The sequence below is a fragment of the Melitaea cinxia genome, chromosome 8, assembly GCF_905220565.1.
Source record: "Melitaea cinxia chromosome 8, ilMelCinx1.1, whole genome shotgun sequence".
Taxonomy (NCBI): Eukaryota; Metazoa; Arthropoda; class Insecta; order Lepidoptera; family Nymphalidae; genus Melitaea; species Melitaea cinxia.
Window position 1 is genome coordinate 12,153,634 of NC_059401.1, and position 13,156 is coordinate 12,166,789.

General features: G+C 32.3%; 1 long non-coding RNA gene across 1 annotated transcript; it reads left to right on the forward strand.

The window, feature by feature from the left end:
• The first annotated feature begins 3,387 nt into the window (after positions 1-3,387).
• On the forward strand, positions 3,388-4,665 carry LOC123655487. Its single transcript, XR_006743414.1, has 2 exons — positions 3,388-3,655; positions 4,244-4,665. It is a non-coding gene; the product is annotated as an uncharacterized LOC123655487 (long non-coding RNA).
• The last annotated feature ends 8,491 nt before the right edge of the window (positions 4,666-13,156 follow it).

Here is a 13,156-nt window from a genome sequence, read left to right on the forward strand (position 1 = left end):
AGTTCAAGTGGGAAATCGGCCGGTCGCGATCGACCGAGATGACCACGGTTCAAATCTCCGTGTCTCTCTCTATATTTATATCATATTTTTTCTTTTTTTTTTTCAAATAGCACTTATGATTTTTTTATTTAAAGAACCAGTTCATATTTTTTATTATTATGTCGGTAAAATCGGAAAATATTAAACACGATTGAATTTAAAACACGATTTACAAAAAATACCGACCTAAACTCGGTCACCCAAGTACTAGATACACTATTATAATCGAACGAATATTACAATAACACGTGCGCTCACTAGATATGCCGCGTGCGAATGATAATAAAATTATAATATGTCAAATTCTGCACAAGCCAAGTTTTTTTACGATGCGGGCGCATTCCGTCACGAAACAAACCGACACCCTGAAGTTAACTAGTCAACGAAGAAGAAGTTAGCAACTGAAGTTAGCTAGCCAATGAAGTATAACTTCTTACGAGCGTACATAAGTAATTTTTAACCGACTTCCAAAAAAGGAGGAGGTTCTCAATTCGACTGTATTTTTTTTTTATGTATGTTACATCAGAACTTTTGACCGTGTGGACCGATTTCGACAATTTTTTTTTAATCGAAAGGTGGTGTGTGTCAATTGGTCCCATTTAAATTTATTTGAGATCTAACAACTACTTTTCGAGTTATATCTAATAATGCGTTTTTACTTGACGCTTTTTTCGTTGACCTACGTTGTATTATACCGCATAGTTTTCTACTGGATGTACCGATTTTGATAATTCTTTTTTTGTTAGAAAGGAGATATCCCTAGTTTAGTACCAAGATAAGAAAACCAGGATCTGATGATGAGATCCCAGAGAAATCGAGGGAAACTCTTGAAAATCCGCAATAACTTTTTACTGGGTGTACCGATTTTGATAATTTTTAATTTAATCGAAAGCTGATGTTTATCATGTGGTCACATATAAATTTAATCGAGATCTGATAACTACTTTTTGAGTAATCTTTGATAACGCGTAGTTACTTGACTATTTTTTCGTCGATCTACGTTGTATTACTCGTCGATGTAATTGAAGTCGGTTTTTTTTCGTTTGCGAGCAAACACAATTATCTCTATCAGTATGTTTGTATCTTGGCAGAGAATGACTGCAATACTGCTAGAGGTACCAATTATAATACCATTTCACAAGTTCAGTACGGTTTCTTTGGGAGAGGCGATAAATGAAATAATGTGTAATCGCAAACGATATCGCAAGTTCATACAAATACAACATGTTTAATTAGTAAAAATACATTCAGAGATGACATACGGATAATTGCTCAGCACGACGATAAGTAATAAGTAACTACGTAATATCAAAATACATATCTTATACTATTAAACGAGCAATTCTTGTATATATATATATATATATATATATATATATATATATATATATAATCTGAATCTCGGAAACGGCTCCAACGATTTTCATGAAATTTAGTATACAGGGGATTACGGGGGAGATAAATAAATCTAGCTAGGATTCATTTTTAGAAAATGTCGTTTTATCCCTGTTTTTAGGCAATGAAAAAATGGCTACAATATCGTTAGATTAAGAAGGTAAATTTCGCATCTGTCAATAAAGTTGTAATAGCTCAGGGGAAATCGGCCGATTGCGCTCGGCCGAAAATATCATGGTTCGAATCCTCACGTATCCCAGATCGATTATCGTTTTTTTTTTCTTATTTTTTCTAAAAAAAATAAAATCGAAAAATATTATTCATATTTTATCAATATGTAATTCGTATTTAAATATGATTTTCAAAAAACACGATTTACTAAAAATACCGAGCTAAGCTCGGTCACCCAGGTCCTTAATATTAACTACATATTAAACAAATTTTATACGTAGGTATTTCTAACTATTTTTCTTGTCTGGACATTTGGCCCTTAATAAAATTATGAAAGAAACCTACTCTGAACGTTGTAATTACCCACCCTTATAGGTCTTCACATTTAGAAAATTGGCGGCAAGCGCTTTAAATAACTCAAAGCTCCTAAGTCGTCGGATTCTTTCATTTAAGTATCTTGATATAGCTTCTGTTCGTGGTTTTCCCTGTGCCTATTTAAATTAAAATTATACTCCAAATATAAATTGCTAATTATTGTTTTAGATGTGTAGACTGTTCCTACAGTCTCGTAATAGTTGTAGTCAAAAACTAGTTATAATTTTATATATCTTAATATATGGGTGACCGAGCCAAGCTCGGTATTTTTGGTAAATCGTGTTTTTTGGGAATCTATACTAATATTATAAAGCTGAAGAGTTTGTTTGTTTGTTTGTTTGAACGCGCTAATCTTAGAAACTACTGGTCCGATTTGAAAAATTATTTTAGTGTTAGATAGCCTATATCTATATCGAGTAAAGTTATAGGCTATATATCATCACGCTAAGACCAAAAAGAGCGGAGCACCAATGAAGAATGTTTCAAAATCGTGGGGTTCTTTTTTCCTTTTGAGAGCTTCCGCTGCGTGCACTGCGAAAACAGTTAAAGTTTCGCAAAAATCATGTATGACAGAATTGATCCTCTTTAAAAGTTCTAAAAAAAAGTCCGCGACAGCATATATCTATATTATAAGGTTGGCTCACTATAACCTTTTTTATGCTAACCAAATTTGTTCTAAATGGCCTTGGTAGTTTCGTTGTTCGTACCCAAAGTTTCTGCTCGTCGCCATATCGCGTACCTATTTTAGCATTAAAATCCCCCATCACCATTGTGAAATGAGTCTTTGAGTCCTGACGTCCTTATACATATCGTTTTGATATTCTGAGTACCTATAAGTTACGATACCCTTGCTGACAAACTCACTTAGATCACGGTGTTGATGAGGGACTTTTGAACGAATAACCCGACACCACCCTGGGACAGATGTTCGACCTCCAACATGTAATAGAGCAAGTTACCGGATTTGAGGATTACCGTGTCCTCCCCCTATTTTCGAACTTCAGCTAATCCCATAATGTTCCACGTTAAGTTATCTATCACTTCTTCTAGCTCATGCATTTCCTCGTCGGTTCTCAGTACCCTGGTGCTGTACGTTGCCAGGTGCAGAGATCGTTTTATTGTTCGACAACCGAATCTCTGCCGGAGATTCTAAGCACCTACTTCCGCGCCGTGACGGGCCGCCTGGGACTGGGGGTCGGGGTATATTTTCAATTTAACCTTATTTAACTTTTATAGTAGAGGATTCAAAGTTTAATCAACTTATTGGAACGAGACTTGAGCATTACATTCTGTACATAAAGTTGTGTACTACGGTTCTTATAAATACCTCCTTAAATGTTTTTTACGACAGTAAATAAACGTCTTTAAAATCCACGTACTGCTATTGTTATATTGATCCGGGTTCAATATGGAAATGACAGTTCTCTTAACGCTTAATGCGACATTGTGAATAATATTGTGTCCGGTATCATTGAACATCCAAGACGGTGGAGCGATTAGTTTTTCCAATCACGGACGACACAATTGTTCATCGGGTACATATATATATAAGAATCAGGATTAGATCGAACATTACAGTCACAGGTGCTGACAACAATCCTACCTAGTTTGTCTAGACTCGGTTTTGTTGTTTCGACGTCACGGATTTATTACAAAAGTCAACATGTTCAAGCTGGTAAGAAAAATTATATATTTTTATAATATACTGTTAATTTTTTTTATTTCAATTTCCATAAAATAAAAAACTTAATTTTTTGAAAGCCATTTATAACTATTTTTAAAGTAACTGCTTAAAAACCTTGAAATTTATTGAAAAAAGAAATAAATCTTTTAACACATTAACGAAAGAAGATACCTAGCTAAAGTAGACCTAATTACCTGTTTTCAATCATTATTTTTTTGAGAGATGCAAATTTTCTATCTTTACACAGATATATATATATATATATATATATATATATATATATATATATATGTTTGTCTGTATGTCCTTTATAGAATCATAAACTATGCATACTTGATCATCTCATGATCTTCAGCAAAATGTTGTGCATGAGACAAAAAAAAACGGAGTAATGCGCGCAGGGTAGGTACAGCTAGTATTATACATATAAAATTTCACGCTTTTTCATTTAGCGGCGTAAAATCCAAACGTGAAACGTGTAGCGTTTGTAACGATTATATAATGCATATGCATTACATAATCGTTACACATATGTGTAAGTATTGACTATGTATTTACTAAACTTACATTTGTTTGTAGATGTTGCTCCTCATCGCCGCAGCAATGCTCTTTGCAGCACCAACTTATGCTAAACCTCAGGTTCTGCTCGACTACGGATACTACGCGCCTGCCTACGTCGCGGGCTACAGCGCTCCCTATGCCTATTCGTACCCCTATGCCTACGCTTATTCCTATCCGTTAGTCTACTATTAATTTAGAGTATTGTATATAAAACACCTTTACGCAAAAGATGTTAATTCTGTAACACAGGGGCTATTTATATTTGTAACTGTTGAAGTTTTAAAATAACTTTATGTAAGCGAGGTGAAAAGATATACCTATGTAATTTCTTGTGGCTATTGTAAGTGGTATAAGCTTTATAAAAAGTAAAGTATACAATGTCGTAAGAAAATTTATTGTGTATGTGTTTTATTAAGTCATTAATAAAAATATTAATTAAATATTTTTGTTTGTATTTTTTGTAATAAAATCTATTTTATTTTTATTTATAAAATTGTATATGAATAAGTTATTTACAGGCTTATTAATATAGCGTGTGCTACCAATCTCGTCGTAGATTTTGTAGTAGGTATTCTAGATTTCCCAAGAGAATCAGATTTCTTGCAAGGAGTGCTTCACACGGAACGCTACTTGGCTTTAAACATACAATAATAGATCTTTTATAAAATTTGTATTTTTTACCCTGTAAAATGCCATGCCATGTTATCTGAAATTGTAGTTTATATATTTATTTATTTATTAATACTTTATTGCACAATACATTAAAGAATTGTACAAAAGGCGGGCTTAATGCTCAAAGCATTCTCTACCAGCCAACCTTAGGACGTACAAGAGCAGAGGTTTGTAGGTGTGCAAAATCGAGTGTTAGTAAAATTCAGATAAAGAAGAAAAAAAGGGAGGAAATATAATGTAACGTTAGTGGTTTATAGTAACTTTATAGCAATATAAAGGCAGAAAATATTCCGAATAAATCACACAACATAACTAGACCTTTTTTAATAAAGATGTTTTATATTATATATATATATTTCCAAACATATAATTCTATTGGTGCTCTTACTAAATAAATAAATATAGATTATACGTTAAAATAAGTTAAATATAACTGCAATTGTGTACATATTGGGGTAGAATAGCAATTTGGAAAACCATTTAAGAATTCACTTACCATATACATAATATTTCATCAAAAGAAATTCGCTTACGTAAACACATTGTAGAAAAAAACAAACAAACACACACACACACACACACGTCGCAGAAAAATTATAGATATAAAGATGTATTGTGTGTAGCTAGTTTGGAGACTAACTGCTTAAACTTTTGTTGCCCTAGGTAAGCGAACTCAACGCGAACACGGCGCGTTCTGGAACTAAATATAAAACTAATCTGATATGTAGAAAAATATTGAAAACTACACCAAGCCTACCCAATATATCAATAAAAATATTAAATTACAATACAAATTCTGTAGTCCAATATTAAGCTTAACATTTAAATGGTTAAACGTAACGAATAATTATAAATGAAATTGGAGTGTCTGTTTGTAACATTAAAATAAACGCTTTTTACTAAATGTATATGGATGTATACACTTTACATATACCAAAATATATTTTTATACAAATTTTGTCTGCCTGTCTGTTTGTTTGTTCCGGCTATTCTCTGATACGGCTGGATCGATTTTGACCGGACTTTCACTGGTAGATTACTGATGTAATAAGCTGATGTAATAAGCAGTAGCTTAGGCTACTTCTATTTTATTTATTATTATTAATTTCAATTTCAATTCTAATAATTTTAACTTTATGACTGCGAACTGAACAATAACTGTTTTGTTAGATTCCACACGGACGAAGTCGCGGCACAGCTAGTATTGTATACATACTTTTATTATGAAGAAATATTTTTGAATAAAGTCATTCATCCACATATGAGTGTATCATTACTATTTAAGGAACATGATGACTGGCGATGTTTTGTCATGATACAATAACTATGATGCGTACAAGGCCAGTCTAATGTGGTCTTCCCCATCATTTGTATGCAGGGATTAAAGTGATTTGACAGCTATCGAAGTTGTTATCAATACTAACGATAAGATGTATATTAATTTATTTAAGTATGGTTTATATTTTCTTTATATTCCACGGATATTATTCATACATTACTAGTTTTTGCATTTATTTATCATTTTATACTATTGAAAATGTAAGTCAAATTTAATATGTAGGTACTGCATAAAGTTAACTTGATTTGGATTTGGATTGGCTTTAACTTGATAGTTTTGACTAAGTTTTTTTTGATTATGAAATGTAAATATTTCGAAAAAAAAGACCTATGTGTCTAGATTGTTTACAGTCTACTCTACGTGAATATACACATTTTTAAGTAATAAAAAAAAAAAACAATTTTAAATATTTGTTATTTCGACGATGTATTGTTTAGTTCCCGATCACGCAAAATGTTTTAGAGGTCAAGCATCTTATCTGTTGTGTTTTGGACATACGTGTTCTTTATTTTTCTAACAATGAGGAAGGCAAACAAGGATACCGCAGCTCATGGACGTGGCCGGCCCTATCCCAGACTCACGAGCCTACCCAGAAGCTCTGGCTACCTTACTCACCACAAAAACACAACACTACTTGAGAGCACTATCATTTAGCTGAGATGTTCTGTAAGTTTGAGGTACTTCCCCAGTCGGGCTGTTCCAGATTTTGAAAAAGACATTTCTAGCCGTACCTCTCAGTATCTCGGGACCTCTGACGCAGGATTACGATTTAGACCCTACTAGAAGGTGTTGAAAGAAAAGGTTTTATTTAACCGACTTCAAAAAAGGAGGAGGTTACTCAATTCGATCGTATGTATAATATGTATGTTCGGAGATAACTTCGTCGTTTATGAACCGATTTTAATAATTCTTTTTTTGTTGGAAAGGAAATATCTCTGGTGTGGTGCCATGACAAGGAAACTAGAATCTGATGATGGGATCCCAGGGTAATCGAGGGAAACTCTTGAAAATCCGCAATAACTTTTTACTAGGTGTACCGATTTTAATAATTTTTAATTTAATCGAAAGCTGATGTTTGTCATGTGGTCACATATAAATTTCATCGAGATCTGATTACAACTTTTGGAGTAATCTTTGATAATGCGTATTTACTTAACTAATTTTTCGTCTACCTACGTTGTAATATTTGTCGATACAATTGAAGTCGGTTTTTTTTCGTTTGAGGAAAATATTATCATTGCATGGATATTTATTAATATTTTAAAAATTTAAAATATCTGGTTTCCGATGAAAGGCAAAACAAAAATGAGTCTAACGAAAACCCTTGGTATTATTGTTTATATTTTATTAATTATTCTATAGTATATTGCTAATAGCAAGACATAGTTCATATACCTTTTGATATTGCATAGAGGTGCCATACGAACAATAAAACTTCATTTATAAGTATAATTTGGACTTACGTACTACCACAGGTGAAAAAAGAAAACTTTTATTTTACAATGGCAACAAATTTAAATTTCCATTGAACATAATTATGCATATTATTATTAATGTCTTTATTTATTTGTTTGAAATCTCGTTTGAAAAATGAAGCAAATAAAAAAAATGTCCAAGGAATTTTAATACAATTACATTCGGTACGCAGTATAGTATTTAAGCGTTAATTACACTAAAACGAAAGAAGAAATGTACAGCTTAAGAAATATTTATTATATTACAATTCCGTGACATATAAGTTTGTTATAAATACACAGAGATCTTTATTACGCGTCAACTAAGTAAATAGGTACATTTAAACTACAATAATAAAATAACTTATAAATATATATCTATAGATACACTAGGAGATACAAGCGTTTAATTTAATTATTTCTATTATATAACAATTAATATACTGACTAAATTTCAATTATTATGACATCCTATCAAGTCCTTATCGACTAACCGTTTGTGCACTTCATTTTAAAAGTATTTTATGTAATTTTCACAGGTAATGTTGAGTTAGTTTTAAGTTCACGTCCACATATATTTAGAGCTGATATTTAAGCGACTTCAAGATCAGAGTCTTCGGAATCGTCGGTGTAGGGGCGAGGTGTGGGAGGCGCGGGTGGCAGCTGCGCAGGTGGCGACAAACGCGCTCTCGCGGATACCATCGCGCGGTTGCAAGCTCTTTCCTCTTGCAGTTTCCGCAGTCGTTCCTGCTCTTCGCGTTTTTGTTTACGCCATTTCGCTCGTCGATTCTTGAACCATACCTGCAAATAAAAAATACTTAAATCACTCTTAAACGTAATCAAAATATATTTTTTATTCATCAGTGAATTTGCTTCCGAGTGTAAGTTATAAGAATATTTTCGATTTCTTTTGCTTCTACTTTTATTCTAAAATCATTCACTTGATTTCTATTTGTCTGTCAGGCAGTAATCGTTAACATTCAATTATCAAGAGTGGCTAATATTTTAATACGATAAAAATGGTTTCATACATAGAATACCTTTGGACATAATACCCAAAGGTATGCTATGATCTTGTTAGGCAATAAGCCCTTGGGGCAATAAACATAATATCACCAATATTTAAGAAAATTAGACGACATTCGAAAGTATATGAAAATACTATTATAATAAGAACAAAAAATTATATTTAATAAATCTTTTAAAGTGTGTTTTCCTTGTATTGTAACTAGTCATTTATGTCTTTTACAAGTGATATATATGTGTGTAGTGATGTATGTAAACGTGTTCGGATTAAATATATATTAGGAAAAAAAATCTTATTTTGAACATACATTTTCATTTTGTATTAATACGAAAAGCTTAATATTTAATTTGAAATATAATACATACAAAATAATTCAAGTGTAAAATAAAACCGTGTAGGTATACATTTCAAAATCTCTTATTAATATGAAACACATTCAAAGATTAGTAAAATTCATTCAATCAGTTGTGATCAATAGTACAATTTAATGTGTTGTATTATCCCCGGACAATTGATTGACCCAGTTGTTACTGACCGCGCTACTGTACTAACACCGGCCGAAAAAAAAACCTTTGTTTGGTGGAATCAAGGATGTTTCCCAGTGTGTCTCGGTCGCTTCCACTCAACTTAGCACTCACAAGTGTTGTCGGATCCCAAACTGCGGGTGGTCGTGGCGACTTATGTTGACGTCACAACTAAGAACGCACCTTTCTACTCATTCACAACTCCTGAACTTACCCGTTTTTCTATTTAAAGGACTGCAACTTAAACGATGTGGATACTAATATTTTGAATTATTTATAGACGCTTACACATTGCTTAAATGTTACATTACTACATATTTATACACTTAACGCTACAACATAAATTGACTGATCCGAAAAGTATTAATTGTGTTTACTACTTTAACAATGATCATATCATAAATTTGGTAATTACATTTTATTTTATTTATCGACGGGTCGCGTTATAAGTCAATAAGTTAATACTTAATGATTAATTTTATTTATAGTCTCCTGTTTACAAATATTTTAAAAGATAAATTAATTTAAACAAATGTAATACCTAACTTATAGTAATCGGAATTAAAAAATAAAAAACGGCCAAGTGCGAGTCGGAATCGCGCACGAAGGGTTCCGTACCACTGACTAGATATAATATACCTAAGTATAGACAAAAAAAATTTGTCTAAATATTTTTTTATTTTAATTTTATTACTTATTATTAAAGTAAATATACAATTAAGTACTTATTTTGTGAATATTTTAAGTGCCTACCTGTTGCCTTTATTAACCGACTTCCAAAAAAGGAGGAGGTTCTCAATTCGACTGTATTTTTTTTTTTTTTTTATGTATGTTACATCAGAACTTTTGACTGGGTGGACCGATTTCGACAAATTTTCTTTTAATCGAAAGGTGGTGTGTGCCAATTGGTCCCATTTAAATTTATTTGCGATCTAACAACTACTTTTCGAGCTATATCTAATAATGCGTTTTTACTTGACGCTTTTTTCGTCGACCTACGTTGTTACTATACCGCATAACTTTGTACTGGATGTACCGATTTTGATAATTCTTTTTTTTTTTTGTTGGAAAGGAGATATCCCAAGTTTAGTACCATGATAAGGAAACCAGGATCTGATGATGGGATCCTAGAGAAATCGAGGGAAACTCTTGAAAATCCGCAATAACTTTTTACTAGGTGTACCGATTTTGATAATTCTTTTTTGTTGGAAAGAAGATATCCCTAGTTTAGTACCATGATAAGGAAACCAGGATCTGATGATAGGATCCCAGAGAAATCGAGGGAACTTCTTGAAAATCCGCAATAACTTTTTATAGGTGTACCGATTTTAATGATTTTTAATTTAATCGAAAGCCGATGATTATCAGCGTAGCACATAGCGTGTAGTCACATTTAAATTTCATCGAGATCTGATAACTACTTTTTGAGTAATCTTTGATAATGCGTTGTTACTTGACTATTTTTTCGTCGATCTGCGTTGTATTACTCGTCGATGTAATTGAAGTCGGTTTTTTTTTCGTTTGCGAGCAAACACAATTATTAATATCGAGCGTTAAATATATAATTAAGTATTTTGTGATTATTTTAGGTGCCTACCTGTTATCATTTATCGATATCGAAGAAAAATTTAAAGTATTTTTTGTTATAGCGGAAACAGAAATACATAATTTGTGAAAATATCAACTGTCCAGCTATCGCGGTTCTTGAGATACAACCTGTTGACAAACGGACGGAGTCAATACCATTGAAGAATATGATACTTTTTCAACTCAACCAACAAAATACCATTATAAATTTTTTAAACAACAAAGCACAATCCCAAAGCGTACTGAGTTTTATTGACGCCGGGAGCTTAAAATTAATTCGTTAACGATACCGCCATTGTAAAAGTTAATTGCATTACAAGTGTCGGTGGGTAGTCCAACAATAGCCCTATTAACTTTCGGGAAATGAGTGAGCTCTCGCACTTATCGAACGCTCGGCATTGTGCGGCGTTCATGCGGCAAATATGGCCGCTGCCACTGCCAGACTTGAGGGCGGCTCGGTGCACGCTCCCAGCTTATCTCGCATTCCTTGTGCATTGTCAATGCTCGCCAGCAAGATCAACTAACCCATTCTTTTCGGCCGATACTCATTGTGTTGATAGAACTCATTTATTTTATCATCTACTTATGATTTATTTTCGCTTGTAATTAATTCAAGCGAGTATATGTTAAATTTATATTTTAGTTTACAGACATATCAGACATTTTTTGAACTCACATTAGGCGGTTATTTATTTTAAATATAAATTAATAAGAAATATTTTCCCATTCAATAGTAAGCCTCAACGGTTACTAGTGAATATCAAAATTATTGATATTACTTACTCTTTTTCTTAGGAACTTATATGGGCATCGCTTTACAAAAGGTGCCAGAAGCTACTGTTGCCATTGTTGTATGTCCAGAATACAGAGAATTACCAAATTTCATTATATCGCTGCATTGATTCTGTTATGCTTAAATATGTAATGTACCTACAGCTCCTAGCCATACCGTAGGCAAACATAGCTTTATTGAAACTTTAAACTGCATAGTAAATGTGTATAAGTTTCTCCTTTGTTCCGGTTTAACGACATTGTATCGTAAGCATTTAACCTGTCTAACCTCTAAATTCTTTAAGCCAATACAGTCTTCTATAAATGTAGCTTTCAATTTAATTTGAGTTCATCTATATTTACTCTAATATTATAAAGAAAAGAATGGAAAAAAGGTTCAATTTCTTGTTTGCTTGTAATGAAAAAATTAAAAATCAGAACTAATTTTAAAAATTATATAATCAGCAGAATGCTACGTTATCACTGAGTGACATAGGTTATATTTAAAAAAAATAGAACAGCCAAAAATAAAAATCCATACATGACTTGCTAATAAAGGCGGGAAAAGCTGCGGTTGAAAAGCTAGTTACTTAGTAAGCCTATAAGTAATAGTAAGTACCATCATAACATAATACTAACATCGCACTGTATATATTACTAAGTTATGTATAAACGCTTTTTCCAGGAAACAACTCATGTATTAGCTTTCTTTATATTTTCTCTTTATGTAACTTAGGTAGGGTAGGTACAGCAGGATATATCCTGCTTAAAATCTGGAGCAGCTGGACTGGGGAAATCCCTCGACCTCACAACTAAACCTCACCTCGATCACAGCTAAATAATACTCCTTTCAAGCAGGGTTGCGTTCCTATGGTAAGAATACCTAAGTAAGATTACCAGAGCTCCTGGGGGCGATTGGGCGTAGAGATGAGAATGCTACGGTAATCACTTACCATCAGGTGAGCCGTACGCTTGTTTATCGAGCTAGTTGTATAAAAATATATACTTTTTGTAAATACTTTATCTGATCACATTTATTTTCAAAGCACATTTCTTTATGTTATAGAAAATTTCATGATTTCATTAATAGTCATTTGAGAAACAGAAAACAAACATGTTTCGATATTTATTTTTAAACCCTTTCTTGATGTATCCACTCATACATTATTTACGCCCCAAATAAAATACGAAGTTATATATTATGTAAGTACTTATAACCTACGTTATAAGGACAACAAAATATCCGCTTTTAAAAAGTATATAAGAATATTTTTACAAATATACACAGTTTACAAATGCTTAATTTTTTTTAAAAAATAGTTCCTACTTTGTATTAATTAATTTAGTTTATATCCACTAAAAATATAATAAACTTGCCAGGGTAAAATAATTTTATTACAATATTAGGTTATTGTTCACAACTTCTGTGTCGTATTGATACAACGACAAATATGGAAAATTTATAATTTATGTATTATGCACGTATTATACATATAAACATTCCTCTGGGTTCACTATTTACTAAAGAAAACCGCATCAAAATCCGTTACGTAGTTT